The sequence below is a fragment of the Pinus tabuliformis genome, chromosome 3_1 (genome assembly GCF_031772625.1).
Source record: "Pinus tabuliformis cultivar Carrire ecotype Pingquan chromosome 3_1, CPIR1, whole genome shotgun sequence".
In the NCBI taxonomy this organism is placed as follows: Eukaryota; Viridiplantae; Streptophyta; class Pinopsida; order Pinales; family Pinaceae; genus Pinus; species Pinus tabuliformis.
This window is the reverse complement of record NC_142301.1, coordinates 220,992,065-221,017,156: the sequence shown is the minus strand read 5'-3', so window position 1 is coordinate 221,017,156 and position 25,092 is coordinate 220,992,065.

Genomic DNA, 25,092 nt, shown 5'->3' with positions numbered 1-25,092 from the left:
TTATGATTCGTGACATGATGTAGGTTGGGGCCATGAAGCTACTGTTGAGAAATCAATGCTAGTAGGATTAGTGTTAGATTTCACTTTCTTCATAATTACTTTTGAATCATGTTGGCTTATTTTACTTATTTTTTATATTATCTTTCATCAAGAAATTACCAAATTATGTGTGCATGAAGATCACAAAAACACAAGACACAAGATGTAGGCACTCTACCAAGTCAAAATCCTTATCTAGGGGAAAACCTAGTCAAAATTTCTTCCTTCAATAGTTTTCCTTGAGACTCTTCAACCTAGACAAAGACCTCATCCACACCAAACCACCCTCTCCTTCGATCCAACCTTCGACCTAGTAGCAGCAGAACTTCGACCCTAGCAACTTTGACTTGGCATCTTCCGGCATCAGCAATAACTTCAACTTGGTAGCTTTCGGCATCAGCAGCAGCTTCAACTTTGCAGCTTCTGGCATCAAGAACAACTTCGACTTTGACAAGGAGACTTCGATCTCCCAAACTAGCCCACATGAGAGAGAGAGAGAGAGAGAGATACCAAAACTTTGATTTTATCCTTCCTTTCCCCCTTAACCAAACTCGCACTCTTTTTACCCTGCTTCTTCTCCTTCGCACTTTTCCCAGCTTCCAGCTTCATATATCAAACTATGTGAGAGAGAGATAGATGCTCCAAATGAAGTAGAAATGCCTTGTATATATAGCCTTCCAATCAGGTCGAATTTCCTTCCTTGAGGCCGACTTGGTGTGGAGGTTACATAATTCATTTTTTACTTAAAAATAATTATTTTTACATCATTTGAAAGCCCAAGGAAGGTCTCATAAAAAATACATTGACTCTAATGACTTTTTATTAATTCTAGGAGTCCACAATGGGGATTTGACTAATAAAATGATGACCCAAGCATGAAACCCATGCTTTAATAATTCATTGTAATAATAATAAAATTTATTCTGACAAATGCATTTTACGGAGATCGAACCTAGTTACATTTTTCAATAGTTACAACATGTCTCCGCTGATGAATAGGTAGCCGACGCATTGATGAAGTTACTTCCTAAGGGAAAAGATGAGTATTGCGAGACAAGCTTGGGCTTGTGGTTATCTCCTTCCAGTTTGAGAGGGAGTGATAATGGACACCATATTCTCCATGTGTCATGTACTATGGTGAGGACTAATAGTCATAATCCTAGTGCATGAACACTAGTAGGGAGAATGGTGGATTGGATAAGCACCAGGGATGAACATTGATGAGTCATGTATTGTGATTAATTAGGATTAACATCCTAAGATGAATACATGGACTTGGTAAAGAATAGTCCGGAGGATGAATTTTTCCTTGAGATTAGGAAATTTTCATGTGAGGAGATACATTGGGAAAACCTAGGTGGGGTATGAGCCTTGAGAGGTGGTGGTGTCCAAATTAATGCCTTTCGACATTGTGCTCTGATCTAAGGGTGAGATAGAACTCACTTGTCAAGGCCTTGGTATTTTGACAATCTTGGTTATGATGATGTTATCATCATTGATTCTTATCAATTTGGATCCTTTCTTATATGAATATTTCAACTTGAGATTGTCATGTTGAGTCATTATGAATACCTCCCTAGTTAAGAGGAGTGTTGTTGTAACTAGTTTCGCTCTTCATAATGTAATCATCAATGTATTTATTATATTAATTATTATATTCCTATTTTGGTCCAAGCATGTTCTTCATGCTTCTAAATTCAAAAAGAGTCCAGATGAATTTATTGTGTCAAAGAAAAATATATTTGAATCACGCCCCATTTGGCCACTTACAAGAAAAAGAAAATTTATTTTTATGTTTATTCATAAGACCACAAAATGTCAAGTTGCCCCTCTTTGGGACAAGTCAGCATGTGCCTCCAAGAGACACCTTTTCGACCTCCTAGACAACTATATATAAAAGACAAGTTGACCCTCTTGGAGATCATCCATTCAACCAACTGTTGAAATATGCAACTAGGTTTGGTCTTCATAAATGTATTTGAGATGTACTTATCAAAAGAATGAAGAAAATAATTTTATTATGACTTATTAAAGCATGGGTTTCATGCTTGAGTCATCTTTTTTTAGGTCAAAATACCCATTGAGGACTTCTAGGATTTATTTTGATTCATTAGAGTCATTTTCCATTAAAAGAGACCCTTCTTGGGCTTTCGAATAATGTAACAAGAATTATCTTTTAGTCAAAAATGAATTTAGTCTCCTCCACACCAAGTCGGTCTCAAAAAGGGTAATTTGACCTCACTGGAAGGCTATATATACAAGGCAGTTCGAATTCATTTGGAGAAATTTCATTCTCTCTCACATAGTTCGATATCCTAAAGTTGGATATTGGGAAGTGTGAAATTGGAAAAGAGATGGAAGGAAGCTGGAAAGGAGTGTGAGCTTTTGGAGGAAGATAAAAGACACCAAGATCGAAATTTTGGGCTCTCTCTCTCTTTTGAAGTGTACCAAGGGAGATCGAAGTTTTTCTAGTCTAGTCGAAGTTGTTGTTGCTACTGATACTGGGTCAAAGTTGCCACTGAATGTTGACGTTGCTAGGTCGAAGTTGCTTTTGAAGGGTTATAATCTATAAGGATTGAGTGCTAACTTGGTGTGGAGGGAGTCTTCGTCTAGGTCAAGAGTCTTGGATTATCTCGAGAAACTATTGAAGGAAGAGTTGTTGACTGGGTTTTCCCCTAGATAGGGGTTTTCCTGTGGCTGTCCGCCTACATCTATTATCCTTGTGCTATTGTTTTGGTAATTTCTTTATGAACTAAAATATAAAAGAAGAACATAAAGATAAAAGAATCACAAGTATTTATCTATATAAGAAAATATTTTTGCCTTTTTTATTTTCTAACACCAACAAGAGAATATTTGAAGCAAGTAAAGAAGAGGAGAAAATCAAGTCAAAGGAGAGAGAAAGATGAAGTCAAAAAACAAGACAAATATTCCAATTCCCCTGAATTTTTTACCTTGAAGCAGCTCGCATGTGTGATTGTAATTTCTATGACAAAGATCGAATTTCGACCCCCTAATTACAGGTCTAAAATTTCTATGAATTGACCAGATTTGGGACAATTTAACCATTGTTGACTTTGACTAGAGTTGACCATATTTGGGGGTGACTAGGAGAAGGGTTGGACTTGACATTTTGGTGGTATTTTTGGGTCTTGGTCTTGGTCTTGGAAATCTCATTTTGATCTGATTCTATAAGAGAAGGATTATTGGGTTTTTCCCTTGCTAGCAACTTAATTTTGGTGTCTCTTGTTTCTTTGTGATATCTATATTTTCCTAGAAGATTGAATATTTGCATAATTGCTTGACGAAGACATAATAAGTAATAAGAAGGAATCTAAGATTCACAAGCAATTATCAAGAAAGATAAATCAAGCCTAATCTACATTATACTTGGTTTCTCAATAATGATCATCAATCAGTATAGATAATGTGGCACCATGTCCCTGGTGTTGGATTGGGGGGGGGGGGGGGGGGTGTGTGGTGGGGGTGGAACAGTTGACCCAAGGATAATGACTCAATGCAGAATGAAGAGACAACAAAAAATTATGAAAGAAGACTCATCCTATTGTCTCTTCAATACTACCCTCCTAGTAGACCAAAGACTCAATGGAAAGAAATGAATAGCCCTCATTCGGGCTTGAACTACATATAAGTTGATGAATGGTTGAGGGAAGAAATAATATGTAGGGCTCTGAGTTTGACCCACAACACACAATGTACAAAAAATTTATTAACATGAAGGACTCAAAATAAAGGTGAGCAAGGCAAGACACAACATAATAGTAACTAAGATAAAACACAAGGGGAAAATTGGGAAACTAGAGACTCTCTTTGTTGTCCTAAACATATAAAATCGGCAATGTAATAATTGGAAAGTGACGCTACAAAAATAAACTGCTACCAAAAACCAAAAGACTTCCTTCTTTTTTCTAACTTTTTTTTGGCAGGGGGGTAATCAAAACTCACTGAAATAGTATTGGAGACATTGCCCATTGATTGGAAATTCCTTGCAATCTCCATCCAAATTGGCTAACTGAGAGGTTTTAAGACCCACTCTAGAATCAATGTGTTATGGGCCCAACCATATGCTATCAAATTTACTATGGTCTTCTAGCCTTTCATTCCTTTTATCCCACAGTAATATCACATCACCAACTTGAAACTTTTTTCCTTTTTCTTTCATGTCAAATATCCTTTTAACATGGGCCTAATAATCTATAAATCATGTGCATGGTATCTAATGATCTTCTTCCAGCTAGACCAACCTATCAATATAGAACTGCAAAGCTTCCACCTATAAATTGGCAACTTTAAGTTCATTGGTAAGACGACATCCAACCCATAAACTAGCTCAAAAGGACTCTTCCCTATAGAACACTTCTTTGTAATTTTGTCTACCCTGTTAGCACTCCTCAGTTTCCCAAGGTTGAGAAAGGAAGCCAAGGAGGTAACCTCAAACCAATATTTAGACTTGGCAGCTAGCCCTATCAAATCAGAGAGGGCTCTCTCAAGAATCTCATAACCAATGAAATCACTGGAGAGGGAATTCAGACGTTAGGCTAGATATTAAGCTCAATGGTATTTGATTTGAAGGGTTTTTTGGATGAGGCTCATAGATCAAAGAACTAGGCTAAGGTTTCTAATGATCAGTTGTAGAGATATAATGGGGAAAGGTAGGCATGATCAGTGACAAAAATAGGTTGTCGGGGTGGTGCAGAGATGAAAAGGTAGAGGATCAAAATGAGCATGTAACCATGAATTTATTCATCAAGAAGAAAGAACACTAGCATGAAAATCTCAACAAAACAGAGCATATAACCTATGAATTTTGTTTAAATATTATGAGAAGGTCATAAGAAAGCATAGAGATGTTATGAAAGAAATATCAGAGAAAACATTGTCACAGAAACATACCACAAGAATCCCAAGATAATAACTGCAATTGTCTGTTATATTACTGCAAAATATACACTAGCTCCAAAGCTATGATTCACAAAACATCCAACCTCTCTCAGAGTCGGAAATCTACTTATTTATAGAGAAAGATCTTTCTACGTAATCTTGACCCCTGAGCCTGATTTAATCCATTGTTTTAGAGACATGTTCCTATCTGATTAATAAAACTTTGAGACTTCATCGAGATTTCTACTACAACAGAGTCTGAATACAAATGGGAGTCATATGGACTGTTACAATAATTTATAACACGGCACTATATTGGTGGAAAATCAAACATTTGGATATTCAAGTTTGTTGTGTTGTTTGTGTGTTGAAAATGCCATTATTGTTCCACTGTGTCTCGGCCTTGTTTTTTGCATTCTGTTTGAGCGAAGGCGGAATGGATATGCATAGAAGTTGTCCTAGTTGTCCTCTGAGCGATGGCGAAATGAGTGATCTGGTGCTCTGTGAATGGAGGTCGTGGTATTTCAATTGAGAAATGACATGCAAGACAGCGAAAAATCGGGGCAGAGGACGTGAAAAAATGAATTGTTTTTTACCATCGGGAAATATTGTGAAACGTTGATCTGAGCCTCTTGATTCGGGCTAACCAAATCGGGTCGTTGATCCGGGTCATTGTATATCGCAATCGCAATAGGGAGAGAGGCCTTAACACTGATTTTTCATGTTTTACAGATGGGATGGGCTTGAAAATTTAAAAACTGCAATATATAAAATATCATGTCTGGAAAGGATCCCGCATATCACCATCGAGGAATCAGAAGGGGTCTTGGCGGAAGGAGAACTTAAGATTTTACAATCGCCGATTGCGATATCGCAACCGGAGGGAAAAGAACTATCACTGTCGGCGAGGGGGAGGGTGATGGGACTTATTAGCAGAGGAGTTTGTGATATTGGTGAGCAGAAAAGAATTTTGCAATATCGCAATTGCAAGCTGGACAATATCGGTGGTCGGTACTTTATCGCAATTGGAAACGAGAGTCTTATTGTAATCGCAGGGAGGAATGTGCAATATGTGATGCGGCGAGGGGGGAAGGAACTTTGCGATATTGCAATCGGAGGGGAGAGAACTATCGCAATCGACGAGGGGGGAGGATGACAGGCGTTGTTTTATTTTTCATATGATATGTGCTGAGAGCAATATGCTATGCGGGTCTCCGCCCTTAAAAGGGAATTTAACTTTTTTATTAATGTTTGAAAATTTTCAAAGGAAAATGGAACAGCAATTAGAGTTGGACTATTATCAAAGCATGGAATTTGGGATAAGGCTAGAGTTAAATGAAATGAGGATAATAGATTTCCGCTAGAGTTTAAGAGTGAGTTTTTTCCAAGGAAAAAATGGGTTTTGACTTAGGATTTAAGGATATTCTCAAGGAAAAAGGGGTTTTAGATGGAATAAGGGGATTTATGAAGGAATATTGAGGTAGGTATATGAAATATGAATGAGGATATTGAAACAAGCTGAAATCGCCTTGATCATTATTTTTCCCCTAATTACTACTCCCATAATGATTGACTATAAGTGATGTCATGACTCTTTTTGACCATTTTGATGACTTGGCCATGAAAATTAGGGAGTAGTAACATACCCGTACATACTAACCAGTGACAAAAAATTTATTTGAAAGCCTATAGAAACTATAAAAGTTTGACTTAGGACCATATCAAAACTTTGAAAGAGTACATTTGATCACTAGTGACTAGCATGACTGACAGCGACTAACATGCCCAAAGTGCATATTTCAAGCAAGCATCCCAAGCTCGTTTATTATCTCTTGTAGTTCCTACTTCCCGATATTATTACCTTACATTAATTTATTAACCTGCCTGCTAAATGGTTGACTTCCATCACTAGCTCTTATAAGCATAGTTTTAAAAACCAGAACTAGATCAAACTAGATTCAACAAACTGAAATTGAAAAAAATACATAAAATAATTAATCTTAATGAAAAAACTTATTTTTAAGATTATAATCCATAATTCCAAGCCATAAGAGACAAATTATGGAAAGTCTTCTCAGTTATATACCATGTAAATATGCATATATCAAAATGGCACTGAGTGCAATACATATCAATGATATCATCAACACAATACATAACCAATGAGGCTCTAAATGGCCTCTAGAATCCAAAAACAATGATTCAAGTTTACAACTAAAGCCACTATGCCACTAACATACTACAAAACATTGATAAACATGATCACTCATCAAACTCATCACAACTACTACACATCACCAAGCGCTGCATACACATCATCTAGCTCAAAGCCTAAGGACTCCTCAAATACCTCTCCAGCCTTGGTAGTAGTACTAGCAGTAGCATGGGCAACAACACTAGGCCTTGCAAAACTAGAAGCACAAGTTCGATGAGTTGCATGAATATTTCCTCCCTCACCATGTGTCATGCTTGATCTTGGTGGTTTGCTTCCTTAACTCCTAGTCCTATTTCAACTACCAAACATTTGTAGTAGGATCAACACCCCCTAGCTCCATGGAATCAATATCAAAATTAAGATCAAATTCAACTAGTTGAGTCTCCTCCACCCATTCTGAAGTTGGATCAATATCATCCAATACAATGATATTTGTATCAAGTCATTTGTTCAGCAATTGGTTGTGCCTTCGTCAAAGGTTGTACTACACGAAGACAAGATCATTTAACCATTTTTGTTCCAAATGATTTCTCTTCTTCGTGTGAATCTGTTCAAAACAGACTAATAATGCTCGCAACCAGAAGCACTGCAAGTTTCGCTAAGAACTCTAACTGCAAAAAATTTCAATTGAGCACATTGGCTGCCAAACAACTCCCACCAAGGTGCTACAAAGGCAAATACTAGAGTTAGTTCATGGTTCAATAATTTATATGGTAAGTTTGAACTTTGGCTAAAAAAGCAAGTATTTACAAATAGAACTTGAATTTTAAACAATCAAAATTATTAGAAAAATAAATAAAAAAGTTGCAATCTCTTACGTGGTTGATCCACATATCTTACAATCTTTGCCAGATTTTTGCTAAATGTGCATGTGGCCCTAGTGAAAGTAGTGAGCAGTCAATGTATTTCCAACTGCCACAACTCTTCAGGTACCATGCGCTCTAAGCACTCATACAACCCATCTCTGACCTCCCTAGCCTGATCTTCCTCCTAGTTGAGCTTTATAATGATACCTTGGGTTTAGGAAATACTCAGTTGCATGTATAGGACGATGGAGTTTATTGTTCCATATTTTATCAATTATCTCCCAAATACGCCCATATTTACCTACTATATCCTTGTAGGCTACCCGTATCTACTCCTTTGTATGATCCATAGCCTCATATATGTAGCCAATGGCCAATTTTTCCTCATCCACCAACATTAACACTTTAACAAGGAGCTCGCCAATTTTCACAAGCTCTGTTGTTTTTTTCACAAAGTGTTGGCAAAAACTTTCTTTATGGTGTCTTTTCCATCTACTATATGAGCCCACTGAAATGCATTCCAATCATCGCTAGAAAACATTTTCTACAAGTTTTGTTGTTGGGAAGTGAGATATTGCAATGTGAATAAGTGAGTTGCAAATCTCATGATAGCAGACCTAACAAGCTCCTTGCCCCCAGTGTTTTTCCTCATTAGGCTCAATACCCATGAATGGTTGTAGATGTATTTTTTGATACACTTGGCATGCTCTACAATGTTCTTTACCCACTCCTCTTTTCCTATTTTCTCAAGCAAGAGGTCTATGAAATGTGCAGCGCATGAAATCCAAAATATGGTCCTATATTTGGACTCTAACATCTTTCCTGCAAGAACATAGTTTGAAGCATTATTTGTGATGCTCTACACAATATTTTGCTCCCCCACTATCATAGCCATCTCATCCAAAATCTCAAATAATATTTTGGCATATTTCACCCTATCAGATGCATCATCCGATCTCAAAAACATCGTTCCTTGAGGGCAAGAGACAAGGAAATTTATGATAAGGGTGACTTTTTCCATCATTCCATCCATCTAACATCATGGAACTTGTTTTGTTCCATGAATATTTAAATTCAATCAAATATTCTCCAATGGACAAAACCTTGCAAAAGAGCTCCCCTGTAGTCATGCATATTAGGGTCCTTGAAGCCCTTTCTTGTAGCAAAATAAACATCCCACATAGCTTGGTAATAAGGTGAGTGGGCATCATTGAAAGGGATATTTGGGTCATGCCACCATCTGGAAATGTACTCAAAAGCAATTCCTTTGCATTTATTTCTCCAATGAGCATCCAAGGTGGGTTGAGTTAAACTTGGTTGGGAGGTAGTGACACTAGCAAAGGCAAAGGTGGAGGAAGGTGTGAAACAACTCTTAATGTTCATCCTATTTTTACCTTTGGCTTGAGAGCAAGACCCGTAAGGGGGAGGAACATAACAGAAGGGGTCCTGGAGATGGGTAGAAGGGATAAAGGAGGACTCTTCAAGGTCAAATCATCACACCCACTTTCTTCTCTCCTAGCCATAGCTTCTGCAAGTTCCTTCTTCCTTGCAATTTTTTATTGTATACCTTTTACCTAGCCTTTGCCTCTTGAAACTTCTCAAAGTTTTGAAAATACTCTACTCTAATAATCCCTATCAATCTACCTAGTGCATCATAGGGGGTTACTTAGCCTCTTATACCATCTAAGTGGTCTTTCAACCTAAAAATACCCCCTCCTCCCACTGGGTGCTTGCAATAATTGCACAACATTTTGTCATCAACAACATCACAGTGAACCCATGTAGCATCATTGGATTTTGGGGCCATGGTGCATGATGAAATTTCATATTTGAAAGGAAATAGATCTACAAATAAAAAGAAAAATGTAAAACCTATGAAAACTACTACAGGGGTTGTAAATATACTTGAATTAGGGAAAAACAAAATTAAAAACAGGGACAGTAATGAAATTTGAAAATCTTTAAGAAAAATGTCATACTTGGGAATGAAAACCAGTCGATAAAGCCTCTTTCTAAAGATGCCAACTCCACTAGACAGTTCCAAACCAAATCTAATATGACAAAGAACCTCCAAACTTGTTAATGTTGCTCCAAAACTCAATGTTGTTGTAGAACTATCATAGCTCTCATATGCTCACAAACACTAGAAATGAAAAGTGTGAGGAAAATATGAGCTTAAGCATCCTTTTATAAGCTTTGGGGGGCAGATTTAGGAGTAAACTACACATGGTTTGCAAAAAACAACCCACGAATCCCATCAACATGCCCAGGCACCCGACTTCCAAAGTGGCTGGATTTTTACAGACTCGATCGATGAAGACAAGTTAGGTACCAAACTGACGAGTTTGGTACCTAACCTGCTGGAAATGTAACTAGTGCCAGTATTCATAATGTAATTCAAATATATTATTGATGTATTCATCATGCTTATAGGGTCAATTAAGTCAAAAGAGAATTTATAATGAGTCAAAGACATGTAATTGAGTCAAAGTCACATTTGGACTTCTTATAAGAAAAGGAAAATTTTTTTTTTTTTTTGAGTCAAAGAGTCAAAATGTCAAGACTAAGTTGGCCCTCCTTGGGAACAAGTCGGCCTAGGCCTCCAAGAGCCACCTATTTGACCCTCTCAGATAGTTATATATAAGAGGAAACTCGACTCAATTGAAGATCGTTCATTTACACCATCACATCAATTTCTGCACCAAACAATAAGAAGAAGACAATTGTTGTCAAATGAAAGAGAGGAAAGTCAAAGGAGAGAGAGAAGACGAATTTTCTTCCCTAGTTCTTCTCACACGTGCAAATTTTTTCTAAGGTATTGCAAGCCCGAAATTACAGGGTGGAAATTTCAGGAGTTGTCCATATTTCAGAGATTTGACCAGCATTGACTTTGTTGAATTTGACTTTTTGAAGAACACTTGGAGGACGGATGACTTGGGATTTTTGTGGCAGTCTTGGTCTTGGTCTTGGGTCTTGGATATCTCAATTTGATTTGATATTATAAGATGATTTTCAAGGGTTTTCCCCCTTATGGGGCTTTGCCCTGGCTTCGAGCCTAATTTCTTGTGTCCTTTGTCTCTTTGTGATCTTCATGTTTTGTAATTTTTGGTAATTTCTTGATTAAGAGAATATAAATTTAATAACATGCCAACAAACATACAAAAGTAATTATCAAGTTAAGAGAAATCAATCATAAATTCTACTACACATGATTTCTCAACATAACTGATCCTGACCGGCCCGCAAATCGGATTTTTTGGGTTGGTTTGTGTTGTTTTTCCATGGTACTGGAATCTAGGTTAGGGTCTTAGAATCTATGAAACTACCAATATCACAACAAACTACTTTACATAGCAGAATATAAATAGCAGTAAATCAACAAATGCACAAATATAGACAACTTTTTACAATTTTCAGCAAACCAACTTCGTTATATTAACAAATTGTAATGCAATTGTCAAGGGGTCTTGTACCAGGGATAATGGCCCCCATACATCCACTGATACAAGAATACAATCTAGGGCTTTCTTGTCAACAACTATGACAACCAAACTGCCTTGAACAAGATACACTAATCATCTAGCTGATGTAGTTGACTTCACAACTACCTTGATCATACCCTGAACACATCTGCTAGTCCTTCTGCTCCCAATCTACAGCTCTTCCTCTATCAATGGTCCAACTCATTTAGGTCACTAAACACAGCTTACAAATTTTCCCTCTAGCTGATCATTTGTCCATTAGGGCATCAACACTTAGGGTCTTATGTTGAGTTGTTCAAAACTCCATTTTCTAACAACGCTCAATTGCCCATTGTTGCTCCTTTGGGACTTCTTCCCTCTAATATCTTTCTACATTGCCCAGTGAAGACAAATTCTAGGCCAAAGGGTTGCCACTTATCACTACAATATATCCTTCTCTTCAATGAACTTGGGCTAGTCAAACAGCTCCCTTTGACTTGCTTCTTTAGTCCTTCAAAGATCAGTCACTGACCCTCCAACCAATATACCTCTCTTCACAATCCAAGTGTCCTTCCCTGTACTGCACTTAGGGCCTCCTTGGGTACCTACTTGTTTCCCTCCAACAGCCTTAAAACACCCAACCAAACTATCCAAATTGGTCCCAAACTTGGACCCAACACCTAGCAATAATAGAAGAATAACATACCTTGCAAACTTTTGTGCATACCTTTGAAGTTTCTTCTCATTGATTAAGGCACACCTATAGCCCACGTCAACCCTCCAACTGTGGTCAATTCTCCTTCAAAAGTTTGTGGTCTCCTTCTATTTACAAGCCTCTGCCATCTGTTGCCTTAGAAGACTGCTAGAGCTACCTGTTTAGGCATTTTCGACCCTCCCAAATAACACTATAGGGGCTCAACCCTTTCTCCTTAGGTCACAGAGCTTCTTGACCTGTTCAATCAAGGAAAACCTCCATAAACAATGCACAGAATTTCTCCCTTCTCCTCAGCCTGGTCTCTTACCCAACTCGGCTTAAGTTGTCATGAGAAATGATCCCTAAAACATATCCTTTCCTCCTCTTCACTAGGCTCCAAGGTATTGTGGCAAGAATAGAAGTATTATTCCCTATCCGAGTTGCTCTTGTGTTGCTTGGATGTGCTCTCCAGCCTCAATGTCAACTTCTATTTATATTTTTCTCCTCAGGCTTCAACAAACTGTCATTAGGACACACTTCTAAGCCAATTGACTTGATCTTTGTGCCACAAGCCCACTTGATACATACAAAAATTGTTATCTCGTTTTCTACATGTCCTTTCTTGGTGTTCTTTGTGGCCCCTAGATCCTTTTAGGGTCCTCTACAATATCCAAGGGTTACATGTCCAAAAATCCTTGTGGTTTCACATCCACAAGTTTGGGTGCAAATCCAACACCTTGGGTTCTAAGCCCATAAAGCACTTAATGTGGTTCCCATTCCTCCAAAACCCTGAACCCTAGGGCTTGGAGTACCTCCCTAGCTACATATATCAACACTACCTCTTATCGAGGGAGGTACTTCCAAGACTACAAACTAACTCTTCATCACTGTCACTTTTGGTGACACTAGCCCAACTCCTAATGCACATAACTCTAGCGAACCCTAAAGCATGGGTTGCACCCTTCTCAAAAGTATCATTGTCACTAGAAGCCTCATGCTTCTTCTTCTTCTCATGAAATGATTTCAGGCCATTCCATGATTCATTCTTGCCCATTATAGAAGTACCCTTACTACCCGCTGACCACGCGCCCTTCTTGGGCTACACATTCTCCCTCTGAACCTGCAAACTCCCTGTAGAACTCGGCTCCCTTTGAACCTCTAGAACCTTGACCTTCTCTTCCTTCTTCTACTCATGATCTATAGGCTTGCCTATCAAGCTATATAGACCATGTTGTCTAACTCCAATCATAACACCTGTGGAGCTAGACCCTCTCGGCCTGAGTCTCGCCTTCCTACCATGGAACAACACCTCAAACCCCTTTTTCTCCATCGTTGAAACAGACAACACTTTATATCTAAGCTCTGGTGCAAGCAATACATCTTGAACTCACATCAACTGGCATGAATCCCTATTGAATGGCACTACTCTTAATCCTCTGATCTCCTCCTGACTCTTTTCACCCAACACCATGTGCAACTTTGAGTCCCACTCAGCTAGAGTTTCAAACACATCCTATGAGCCTGTCATCTGCTTTGACACACCACTATCCACGTACCATGCAACCTCGTGAATGGTACCCTGAGAGAAATGAGAGATCAATGCAAAATCCTCACTCTCCAATATCCTATAGAGGTCATCAATCTCGGTAGAAGTGGAAACACCTGCAACCTGTTCCCCTTCTTCTCATAATCTCCCTTGGACACTTTGTCGAATAATGACCAAACTCGTCACAGTTAAAACACTTAATCTTACTCAATTCCTTCTTTTACTTGCCATTCATTCTCGCTGCAAGGGCCACATCATCATCAAAAGCCTTATTGTTCAGATGAAGATCCTCATCTTGCAATTCTTCCTGAATGAAGTCATCCCACAACATGTTCCAATCTTCCTGTTATGCTCTTGACCTGCGAGAAGATGCCAGAATACCAAATATACGAAGAAATACAACCCAAAACACAGAACAAAATGAGAAAAAACAAGAAGTATTTTATTATTCAGAGATTAAAGCAATGTTCACTTGCCTCTTCGAGGCGAAAACCTCCAACAAAGCAGAGCTCGATTACAAAATAAGACACGACGCTCCTCAATGGGGAGTCTCTATCCTTTATATAGGATTCATACATGCAATACCATGGGTCAGTACCATGGTTCTCTCAATACCATCTATCTAATACCATGGCCCGTTTGCAACTAACTGTGGTCCCTTTCTTTAAATGCGGGTCAACCACTTACAATCATTTATACGGGCTTTATTGACCCTTTAACTAACTATAACTATGACTCGACCCTATTACATAAATAAATGGGTTAGAGTTGGACCCTAACATGCCCTCCCCCATAAAAAACAGCCTTTTCATCAAGGCTGAAGCTACGAGAACTGTTGAAGAATAGTGGTTGGTTCCCATGTCACATCTTCTGAAGAGGTGTCTTTCCACTTGACGAGGACTTCCTTGATTGTGCAGACGCGTAGATGTCGTACTCACGTGTCGAGGACTTGTTCAAGTTGGAGCTAGAGTGAACCTTCTTCATCCAATTCAGGTAGACTAGTTTGAATTCTACAATTGTTCCCCACCACTTTCTTGAGGCATGATACATGGAAGACGGGATGGGTTTTTGCAATTGGTGGCAAGGCTAACTTGTAGGCTACTTCTCCAATGCGCTGAAGTATTCGATAAGGTCCGTAGAATTTTGGAGCTAATTTCTGACAGCCCTTGTCTTTGAGTGATGTTTGCTTGTATGGTTGCAGCCTCAAGAATACCCGGTCCCCTTCTTGAAATGTGCGCTCTGAACAATGTTGGTTTGCCTGTTGCTTCATGCGATTCTGAGCTTGATGGATATTATCTTTGAGACGGGCTAGCATGGTTGCACGGCTTTGTAGGAGTTGATCTACTGCTTGCACCTTAGAACATCCAGGGATATAAGTAGTAGGCGAAGGTGGGAGTTGACCATACACTACTTCATATGGAGTCATCTTGGTGGCGGCATGATAGTTAGTATTATACCACCATTCAGCGAGAGGTAACCATTGTACCCATTGATGTTTCTTTTCTGAAGTGAAGCACCTTAGGTAGGTTTCCAAACATTTGTTGACTGCTTCAATCCGACCATCAGTTTGGGGATGATAGGAATTACTTAGCTGGAGTTGGGTGCCTTGTAGCTTGAAAAGTTCTTGCCAAAAGTCACTAGTGAAGGTCGGGTCACGATCAGACACAATGGAAGTGGGAATTCCATGCAGTTTGAAGATATGGGCCATGAAAGCTTGAGCCAACAAAGTGGGGGTAAATGGGTGGGGTAGGGTAATGGCAGAAGTGTCATCAGACACACAATTTTATTAATCAGAAAAGAAATTACATAATAATTTTGCAAGAGTTTACACACACACTCCAACACTCTGGCAATCAGGAGAATGAACTGTATATAAGCTTAATTTCCTAACCTATTCTAGTTATGGACTACTTATTAAATTAACAAGTGTCCATTTACAATAAATGCAATTCTAACCAATCTACTAACTCTACTCCTAAATTGGAGCCTAAGACACGACATTATTCTAGATGTCATACCTTTTACAACAATATTCTATTTCTAAGTGTCTCCAATATTTAATTAAATATTTTAAATTAATAAATATTCTATCCTAACTTTGTGAACTTTGAATTTTGTATTTTGGATCATCTAACATTCCCCCCTATGATCCAAAGATACATTACAACAGATACCAAGTTCATCTCTGAACTTAGTGAATTTGATCTTGCCAAGTGGTTTTGTGAAAATATCGGAGACCTGGTCCTCTGAAGGACAATAAACTAGTTTGATGACGTCCCTGGCAATGAGCGATCTAATGTGATGATACTTGGTGTCCACATGTTTTGTTTTGGAATGAAAAATTGGATTCTTGACAAGCTTTATGGTTGACTGGCTGTCGATGAATAATGATGTAGCTTCTGCTTGAGGAATGCCCAAATCCTACAAAACTTTGCGCAACCAAAAAATTTCACATGTTGCTTCCCATGCTGATATGTATTCTGCTTCAGCTGAATAAGTGGCCATTGTAGCTAGTTTCTTGCAACTCCAAGATATTGCAACTGACCCCATGTTCATTAAATAACCGGAGGTGGGTGCTTGATCATCAATACTGCCAACAAAGTCGACATCTAAAAATCCGTCAAGTACAAAGATTTTAGTCTTTTTGTAAAGAAGACCAAAACCTTTTGTTCCTTGGCTATATCGTAGAACCCTTTTGGCTACATTCCAATGGTTGTCTCGTGGTTCTTGCATAAAGCGTGAAATAATACTGACTGCATAAGATAGATCTAGCCGAGTCGTTGTCAGATAAATCAGGTTGCCAATCAACTGTCTATAAGTAGTGTTGTCCACCTTTCCCCCCCTTCAAATTTTAAAAGTTTCAAGTTTTGTTCCATGGGGGTAAGAACGGGCTTGCAATCCTACACTCTGAAGCGTTGAAGAACTTCTGCTACATACTTACTCTGAGAAATGAAAATATGATGTGGATGTTGGAATACTTCAACTCCAAGATAGTAGTGAAGTAGTCCCAAGTCTGTCATCTTAAGACTTGCATGTTGTTAGGATATTCCGACACATAGGATATAGTTAAGTTCAACTTGGTCTAGTGTAGAGTTAGGTATAGAGTTAGGTAAAGTGTGTTTCTTTACCGTTGTACATTTTGTAACTTACAATCCGACGGTCACGATATGTAGTGATCCGATGGTTCACTCTCTCCTCAGTATTACCGACACTTGATCCGTGGCTTGACACCCGATTGGTCCATGAGTTCTATTTAAAGCGCATGGAGGGTCATTGTTCGGGTAATCCGTGCATGAGAGAAGCTTATGTAAATTTTCATTCTTTGATTAATAAATTGCCTGTAGTAGCCACGTTGGCGCAGGCCGTGGACTGTTTCCCTCTTTGAGGGTTTTAACCACGTCAAAAATACTGGTGTATTGATCTGTGATCTGGTTGTGAGCGATGTCCTTTTGGTGTTCTTTCTGAGGAACTTACCCTGTAAATTCCTACATGGTATCAGAGCTATTTGAGGGCCGCATCCGTTGGTGATCCAAATCTGAAGCCGGTAGAACTACATGTGGTTGTCGTTTCCTAGATCTGCTATTTCTGACTGCTTTCGGGCCGAGAGGACTGCTCTGTTGCGTTCGGAGCATCTTTTCCAGTGAGGAACCCCTTTCGTTTCACGCGAAAAGGTTTCCAGTAGCCCTAGCTGCGTCATTTTTCAGATCGGGAGGTATACAGTGTTTTTGCAGTTTACTGTTATTTTCTCTCTGCTTATTTCGGTTTCGGTTTATTTAGCCCTTTTTTTTTAACCAGATCTATACCTTTCATCTCTGCGTATGCTCTTTGCCCTGTGACTCTGTGCGATCTGGGCAAATCAGAAATAGAAAGGAAGGATTTTTCTCATGCGTATGCTCTTTTCCCTGCACCTTAGTGTGATCTCGGAAAATCAGAAACATTGAGAAAAATATTTAGTTTTTCGGCTAAAGCTAACTTTGAGATTTTTTTTTAAAATATCTAGTTTTTTGGCTAAAGCTAACTTCGAGCCGCAAGGTTCGTTTTTCTTTGCATATTCGTGTTGGGTTTTGTGTTTTGTGTTTTGTAGGGAAAAAGAGCTTTCTCAAGGCAAGCACGCAAACCAAGGCCCCCCCTCTCTCTCTCTCTCTCTCTCTCTCTCAAATTTTTTGTATAGATCAATTGGTTCAAAGCTATTTTAAGAGAGTAGAGGTCTTGGGTTCAAGTCTCCATTTTGTGGGGGCGGATTTTTTCATTCCCGCACATTCGCGCACTTTGCCGGCAACTTCAACAATTTTTTTTCAAAAAGCCATAACTTCTTCATCCGGAAGCCTTTTTCAGAGCCGTTTTTTTTTAAAACAGCCTAATTTTTCAATATCTATCCATTGGAACACTTACTTTCAGCATCTTCAGCTTCAGTTTTTTTTAAAAATGGAAAGTCCATGCCAAGTCATTCTTGACAGCACTAACTACTTCCAATGGATAGCCTACATGGAAGATTTACTTAGAAGTAAAGGTCTCTACAGAATAGCCACAAACCAAGAGAAGAAACCAAAAGATGAAGACAAGGCTGCAAAATGGGAAAATAGACAAGATCAAGCACGTGGTTTGATAGGGATGTCTATTTCTCCTGATCTTAGATTCCATATTGCAGAACTTGAGACTCCTCATGAAGCATTGGAAAAACTCACTAAAGTTTTTGGCATTAAAAATGAAATTAGAGCCCATCAACTTGAAAATGAGTTGCTTACATTGGATCCTAATAATTTTTCTTGCATTGAAGATTTCTTGTCCAAATTCAAGACCCTTAGATATCTTTTGGAAGGTGTTAAGGTTAAGAAAGAAGATAGTAACCTTATTTATTCCATCCTTACTAAGTTGGGACCAGCCTACTCTGTATTTGTTTCCACCTTCCATTCTACAAGGGAAGCTTTCATTTGTCAAGGAAAAGACTACAAGGCCCCTTCCTTTGACTCTTTTTGTGATTCTTTAATAAGAGAACAAGAAAAACTCTTACACCTTGGTCTTCTTAATCTTGGAAACTCTTCCACGAAAGCGTTAGCCGCCCAGCAGCAACCAAATTCAAAGAATCCTAAGTCATATCCTCAAAAGAATGGTCCTAAACCAACTCAGCCTCAAAATGATAAGACCAATAAAAACAAATGGAAGAAGACTGATAGACATTGTAACTTTTGTAATCGAGATGGCCACTTAGAATCTAAATGCTTTAAGAAGATGGAAGCCTTGGAAGCCGCAATGAAGAAACATAACATCCATGTGGAGCATACTTCAACTTCAACTTCCGGAATGGCACTTTCTGCATGTCTTTGTCAATCATCTCAGTCTGGTTATGCATTAAATGTATCTTCTTCCTCTCCTTCTCATGAGTGGCTCATTGATTCTGGAACCTCTTATCACATGGCCAAAAACCAAGCCATGTTTTCTTCTTTAAATGATTGTAACACCAAAAATATATATGTTGGTGATGATAGATCTCTTAATGTTGTCGGGACTGGAACTGTTCATCTAGACAATGGTCAGTTTAATGATGTATTATGTGTTCCAACCTTATCCTACAACCTTCTATCTGTATATCAGATAACTCATTCAGGTGAAGGTAAAATTGTTGAATTTTCACCTCATGATGTTGTAATCAAGGATCTAAGAGATCCTAAACAGATTCTAGCTACTGGTATTGTTGATGATTCCACAAGATTGTATAAGTTTCACAACTTTGGGTCATCAAATCTTCCCTCAGTATTTGTTGCTCATAATGATGAAGTGAGCAAACTTTGGCATGAGCGATTTGGTCACTTAAACTATCGCTCCCTTCAGCATCTATGTAAAGAAAATATGGTGACAGGTCTTCCTATGGTATCTTGCAGAGATGGTGTTTGTTCCAGATGTGTACTCGGAAAACATCATCGGGACAGTTTTGACAAACATGCCTCTTGGCACGCCTCAGCCCCTTTACAGCTTGTGCACAGTGATTTATGTGGTCCACTTCCTGTTGCTTCATTCTCTGGCTGCAAGTATTTCTTAACTTTCATTGATGATTTCTCCAGACGCACTTGGGTATACTTCTTAAAACTCAAGAGCGAAGTATTTAACACTTTTTTGGCCTTCAAAGCCTTTGTTGAAAAACAATCTGGACATCAAATTCTTAAGCTAAGAACTGATAATGGTGGAGAATATGTTAAAAACACATTCATCAACTTTTGCACCGAAAATGGAATTCAAATGCAACATACTGTTCCATACACTCCACAACAAAATGGTGTAGCTGAAAGAAAAAATCGCACCTTAAAGGAAATGGCTAATTGTATGCTGCAATCTAAAGGACTCAGTCTTAGTTTTTGGGTCGAAGCAATTAATTGTGCAAATTATATAATCAATCGCACTCCTACTAAGGTTCTAGAGAATATCACTCCAGAAGAAGCTTGGAGTTCCATTAAACCAGATGTAATTCACTTTCGTGTTTTTGGAAGTGAAGCATGGCCCCATATTCCAGATGAAAAGCATAAAGCTTTAGAACCTAAGAGTGAGAAATGTACTTTTGTTGGATATTCTGAAGATGTAAAAGGTTATAGACTTATTCCATTTAAGTCCAAAAATGTTATCATTAGAAGAGATGTAAAATTTGATGAAAATAAATCGGCCTGCGAGCCTAGTCCGGCAGATGTGCCACCTCTTCCTATCTCTTCTACTTTTGAAAACATTTCTTCTTCAAATGATGAAAGTGAGGATGATAATCCTCCCCCACCTTCTCAGGATCCTCAACTTCCAATATGGGTCCGTGCTACTCGGGATGCAGCAGGTGATCTTGCCGGTGATCCTACAGATCAGCGACGTACACGTTCTCAGTTTGAAAGAGCCTCTTCTTTACTGGCTCAAGCTCCAGTAAATCATGATCCTGACACTTTTGCAGAAGCTTCAGGCCATCCACATTGGGAAGCAGCTATGAATGAAGAATATCATTCATTGTTGGAAAATGATACATGGGATCTTGTTCCTCTACCAAAGGGACGCAAACTTGTTAGATGTAAATGGGTTTACAGAACCAAGTATGGACCAGATGGAAAAGTTGATAAACATAAAGCTCGTCTTGTTGCTAAGGGATTTTCACAGGTTGAAGGCATTGACTACACTGAAACCTTCTCCCCTGTTGCCAAAATGAACTCTATCCGCCTTGTTCTTTCCCTTGCTACCTCTTTAAAATGGGAGGTCCATCAGATGGATGTTAAATCTGCCTTCTTGCATGGGGACTTGCAGGAAGAAATCTATATGGAACAACCCATTGGCTTCATACAAACAGACTCCAGCCTTGTTTTTCGACTTAAGAAATCCCTTTATGGTCTCAAGCAAGCTCCTCGGGCTTGGTATGCCAAAATGGATAGCTTTCTTTTAGAATCTGGCTTTTCTAGGTGTTATTCTGACAATACTGTCTACACCAAGAAAGTGGGCAACTCTCTTATCATCCTTGTTCTTTATGTTGATGATCTTATTCTTACTGGTAGTGATCCCAACCTTATAAACCATGTGAAGTCCAGCCTTAAAAAGAAATTTGAAATGACAGACTTAGGACACTTACACTATTTTCTCGGTCTTCAAGTCTTGCAATCCAAGGAGGGTATTTTCCTTTCCCAGTCCAAGTATGCTTGTGATATTCTTCGTCATTTTCACATGGAAGACTGTAAGCCAGCCCCTTCTCCCTTTCATTCTGGAGTCAAACTTTCAGTCTCTTGTACTTCTCCTGAAGTTGATGCTACCTTATACCGTCAACTTGTAGGAAAACTCTTGTATTTAACCCATACTCGTCCTGACCTTTCCTTTGTTGTTGGCCTTGTTGCTCGTTTTATGCAAAACCCCCGTGAAAGTCATTGGAAAGCAGCTAAAAGAATACTTCGTTATGTTCGAGGTACAGTACAGTTTGGGATTCATTACAGTGCCAAAGCAGCTCCTCTATTAGTTGGTTTCACTGATTCTGATTGGGCTGGTGACCCTGATGATCGGAAGTCTACTGCCGGTTATGTCTTCACTCTTGGTTCAGGACCTATTACATGGGCTTGTAAGAAACAGGCTGCCATTTCTCTTTCGTCAGCAGAAGCAGAGTATCGTGGTGCCGTGGAAGCTAGTAAGGAAGCCCTGTGGCTTCGTCAGATCCTATCAGAGTTTGGCTTTGAGCAGCAGCATCCAACCACACTTTGGTGTGATAATCAAAGTGCCATTCAGCTATGCAAAGATCCAGTCCAGCATCAGCGCAGCAAACACATTGAACTACAAATGCACTTCATCAGAAAGCTCATTCATGACCATGTTCTTGAAGTGCAATATTGTTCAACAGATGATCAGGTTGCAGACATCTTCACAAAGGCTCTCACAGAGGCGAAGTTCACTAAACTTCGATATATGCTTGGAGTTCAGGAAGTTGTCACTAAGGGGGGATAGGCTCTAGTGCCTCCTTCCTTCTCCTATTGTGTCATATTTGTAAATCCTTCAATCCTATCCCAAGTTGTTCTTAAGGGGGGATGTTAGGATATTCCGACACATAGGATATAGTTAAGTTCAACTTGGTCTAGTGTAGAGTTAGGTATAGAGTTAGGTAAAGTGTGTTTCTTTACCGTTGTACATTTTGTAACTTACAATCCGACGGTCACAATATGTAGTGATCCGACGGTTCACTCTCTCCTCGGTATTACCGACACTTGATCCGTGGCTTGACACCTGATTGGTCCATGAGTTCTATTTAAAGCGCATGGAGGGTCATTGTTCGGGTAATCCGTGCATGAGAGAAGCTTATGTAAATTTTCATTCTTTGATTAATAAATTGCCTGTAGTAGCCACGTTGGCGCAGGCCGTGGACTATTTCCCTCTTTCAGGGTTTTAACCACGTCAAAAATACTGGTGTATTGATCTGTGATCTGGTTGTGAGCGGTGTCCTTTTGGTGTTCTTTCTGAGGAACTTACCCTGTAAATTCCTACACATGTAAATCCTTTTTCACCTGTACAATATGATCATCATTGGAGGTAATGATCAAATCATCTACATACAGAACCGAATCACCATATTTTGACCTTGTTGACGTAATACAAAGTATCATCAAATTCACTTCGTTTAAAACCAACTTTCCAAAGGTATTCATCCATTTTGGCATACCAAGCTCGTGGAACTTGTTTTAACCCATATAAAGCCTTAATCAGTTTACAGACTTTATGTTCTTGCCCTTCAATTTCAAAACCTGGCGATTGTGTCATATATACATCTTCCTGTAAATCTCTGTTGAGAAAAGCACTCTTTACATCCATCTTATGCACTTTCCATCCTTTTTGTGCTGCTAATGCGAGTGTTAAGCGGATGGTGTTCCATTTTTTTGTAGGAGAAAAAGTCTCCTCATAATCAATGCCTTCCTGCTACGAAAAACCCTTAGCCACAAGTCTAGATTTGTACTTGTCAATTTCTCCATTTTGGTTGTACTTAATTTTGTAAACCCATTTGCATCCGATGGGTTTAACATTTTGAGGACAATCAACAAGTTTCTAGCTTGTTTCCATTCTTTATGTTTTACTGCCTCTCTGTACGTGCAGGGTTCCGTAAAATCATTCGTGATGAAGGAAAAATTTCCTTCATTCCTGGTTGACCCCCTTGTTCCTGTTTTATTTTTCTCATTGGGCCTTACATCTTTCAAAAGTTGAACAACCCATTTTGGAAATTGATGTTCAGTTTTTTGAGAATTGATGTTCACTTGTTTGAGATTCTGAAAAGTCACCATCATTATAAAGAGGATTAATGTAAACAGAGGTATGTTGATCAACTGCAGATTCTGGGGGTGGAGAATCATTGTCAGAAGAACTACTGCTACTAGGAGATTCTGATGAACTGCCAGAAGACCCAGACTGTGTTGGTGAAGTAGATGGACTGGATGAATCATCTTCAAAGGAAGGAAAATCAAGTTCATACCAATTTTGTGAATTTGGTTGACTTTGAATGTTTCCTTTCCTTTTATCTCCTTTTGTTTCCAATTTTTGAAGAAGATGTTCTATTTCTTCAGCACTCTTACTCTCAGTTTCATCAAAAATTACATCTCTACTGACAATAAATTTCCCATTTGACAGAAGCCTGTACCCTTTCTTCTCATCTGAATATCCAATCATTGTGCATTTCAAACTTCGTGAGTCAAGCTTAGTTCGTTTTTCTTTTGGAACTAAGGCATAACACACAGAACCAAAAACTCTAAGGTGTTTAACTTTAGGTGTGAAACCAAACCATGCTTCATAAGGTGTGATTCCATCCAAAGAAGCAGTGGGATACATGTTCCTTAAGTAAATCGTTGTATGGATTGCTTCTGCCCAATAAGTAGGACTTAACTTTTTAAAAGTTAACATAGATCTCGCCATTCCTAACAAAGTGCGATTCATTCTTTCTACTACTCCATTTTGTTGTGGAGTGTAGACATTTGTAAGATGTCGTTTGATCCCATTGTCTCTGCAATAACTTTGAAATTCATTTGAAGTGAATTCTCCTCCATTGTCAGTTCTAAGAGTGCCAATCTTTTCTTTGACTTCATTTTCAACAAGTTGACGAAAAGTTTTAAACTTTTCAAATGCCTTTGACTTATGCTTCAAGAAGTAAACCCATGTCATTCTGCTGAAATCATCAATAAAGAGTAAGAAATATTTGCAACCTCCTAGAGAAGCTTGCAAGGGTCCACAAATGTCACTGTGTACTAATTGCAAACCCCTATTTGCTTGCCATGAACTTGTCGGGAAAGTTTCTCGACTTTGTTTTCTATAAATGCAAGCTTCACATCTTGCATTTTATTTCTTAAAGGTAGGAAGTCCCTTAACCATTCCTTGTTTTTGCAGTTGAGAGAGACTGTCAAAGTTTAGATGTGCATATCTCACATGCCATAATCTAATAGGTGAAATGTTTGTTTTGGCTGCCCCTGCAAAGTCAAAATTCCTTGGAATAACTTTTCCTTTCATTCGTAACGGTTTTCCATCTTCATATCCTGTCATCATTGTTTTCATGTTCTGTTTGATTTAATTAATTTTAACTAGACCATCCTCCAAAACCACCTGATGTCCAGCTTGTCGGATCGAGACTAAAGACAACAAATTCTTTTTAAAGGTGGGTACATACCATACATTTGAAATCAATCTTTCTCCAATGTCGGGAAGATAAACTTTAACAACAAATTTTCGATAAGGAGTATGTTTTGTATCATCAGCGAGAAAGATTGAACTAAGGTGGCATGGTTGGAAGTTCCAAAAGAAGTCTTGTCGAAAAGTCATGTGTTTAGTTTCTCCTATATCTAAAATCCATGAATCTTCATAATCACTTTGAAAAAAATTGGAAACTAATGTTGTTGATTCTAATCTTTGGCTTGATGTGAAGACATATTCTAAACCATCATTATCTTGATCAATGGCAAATT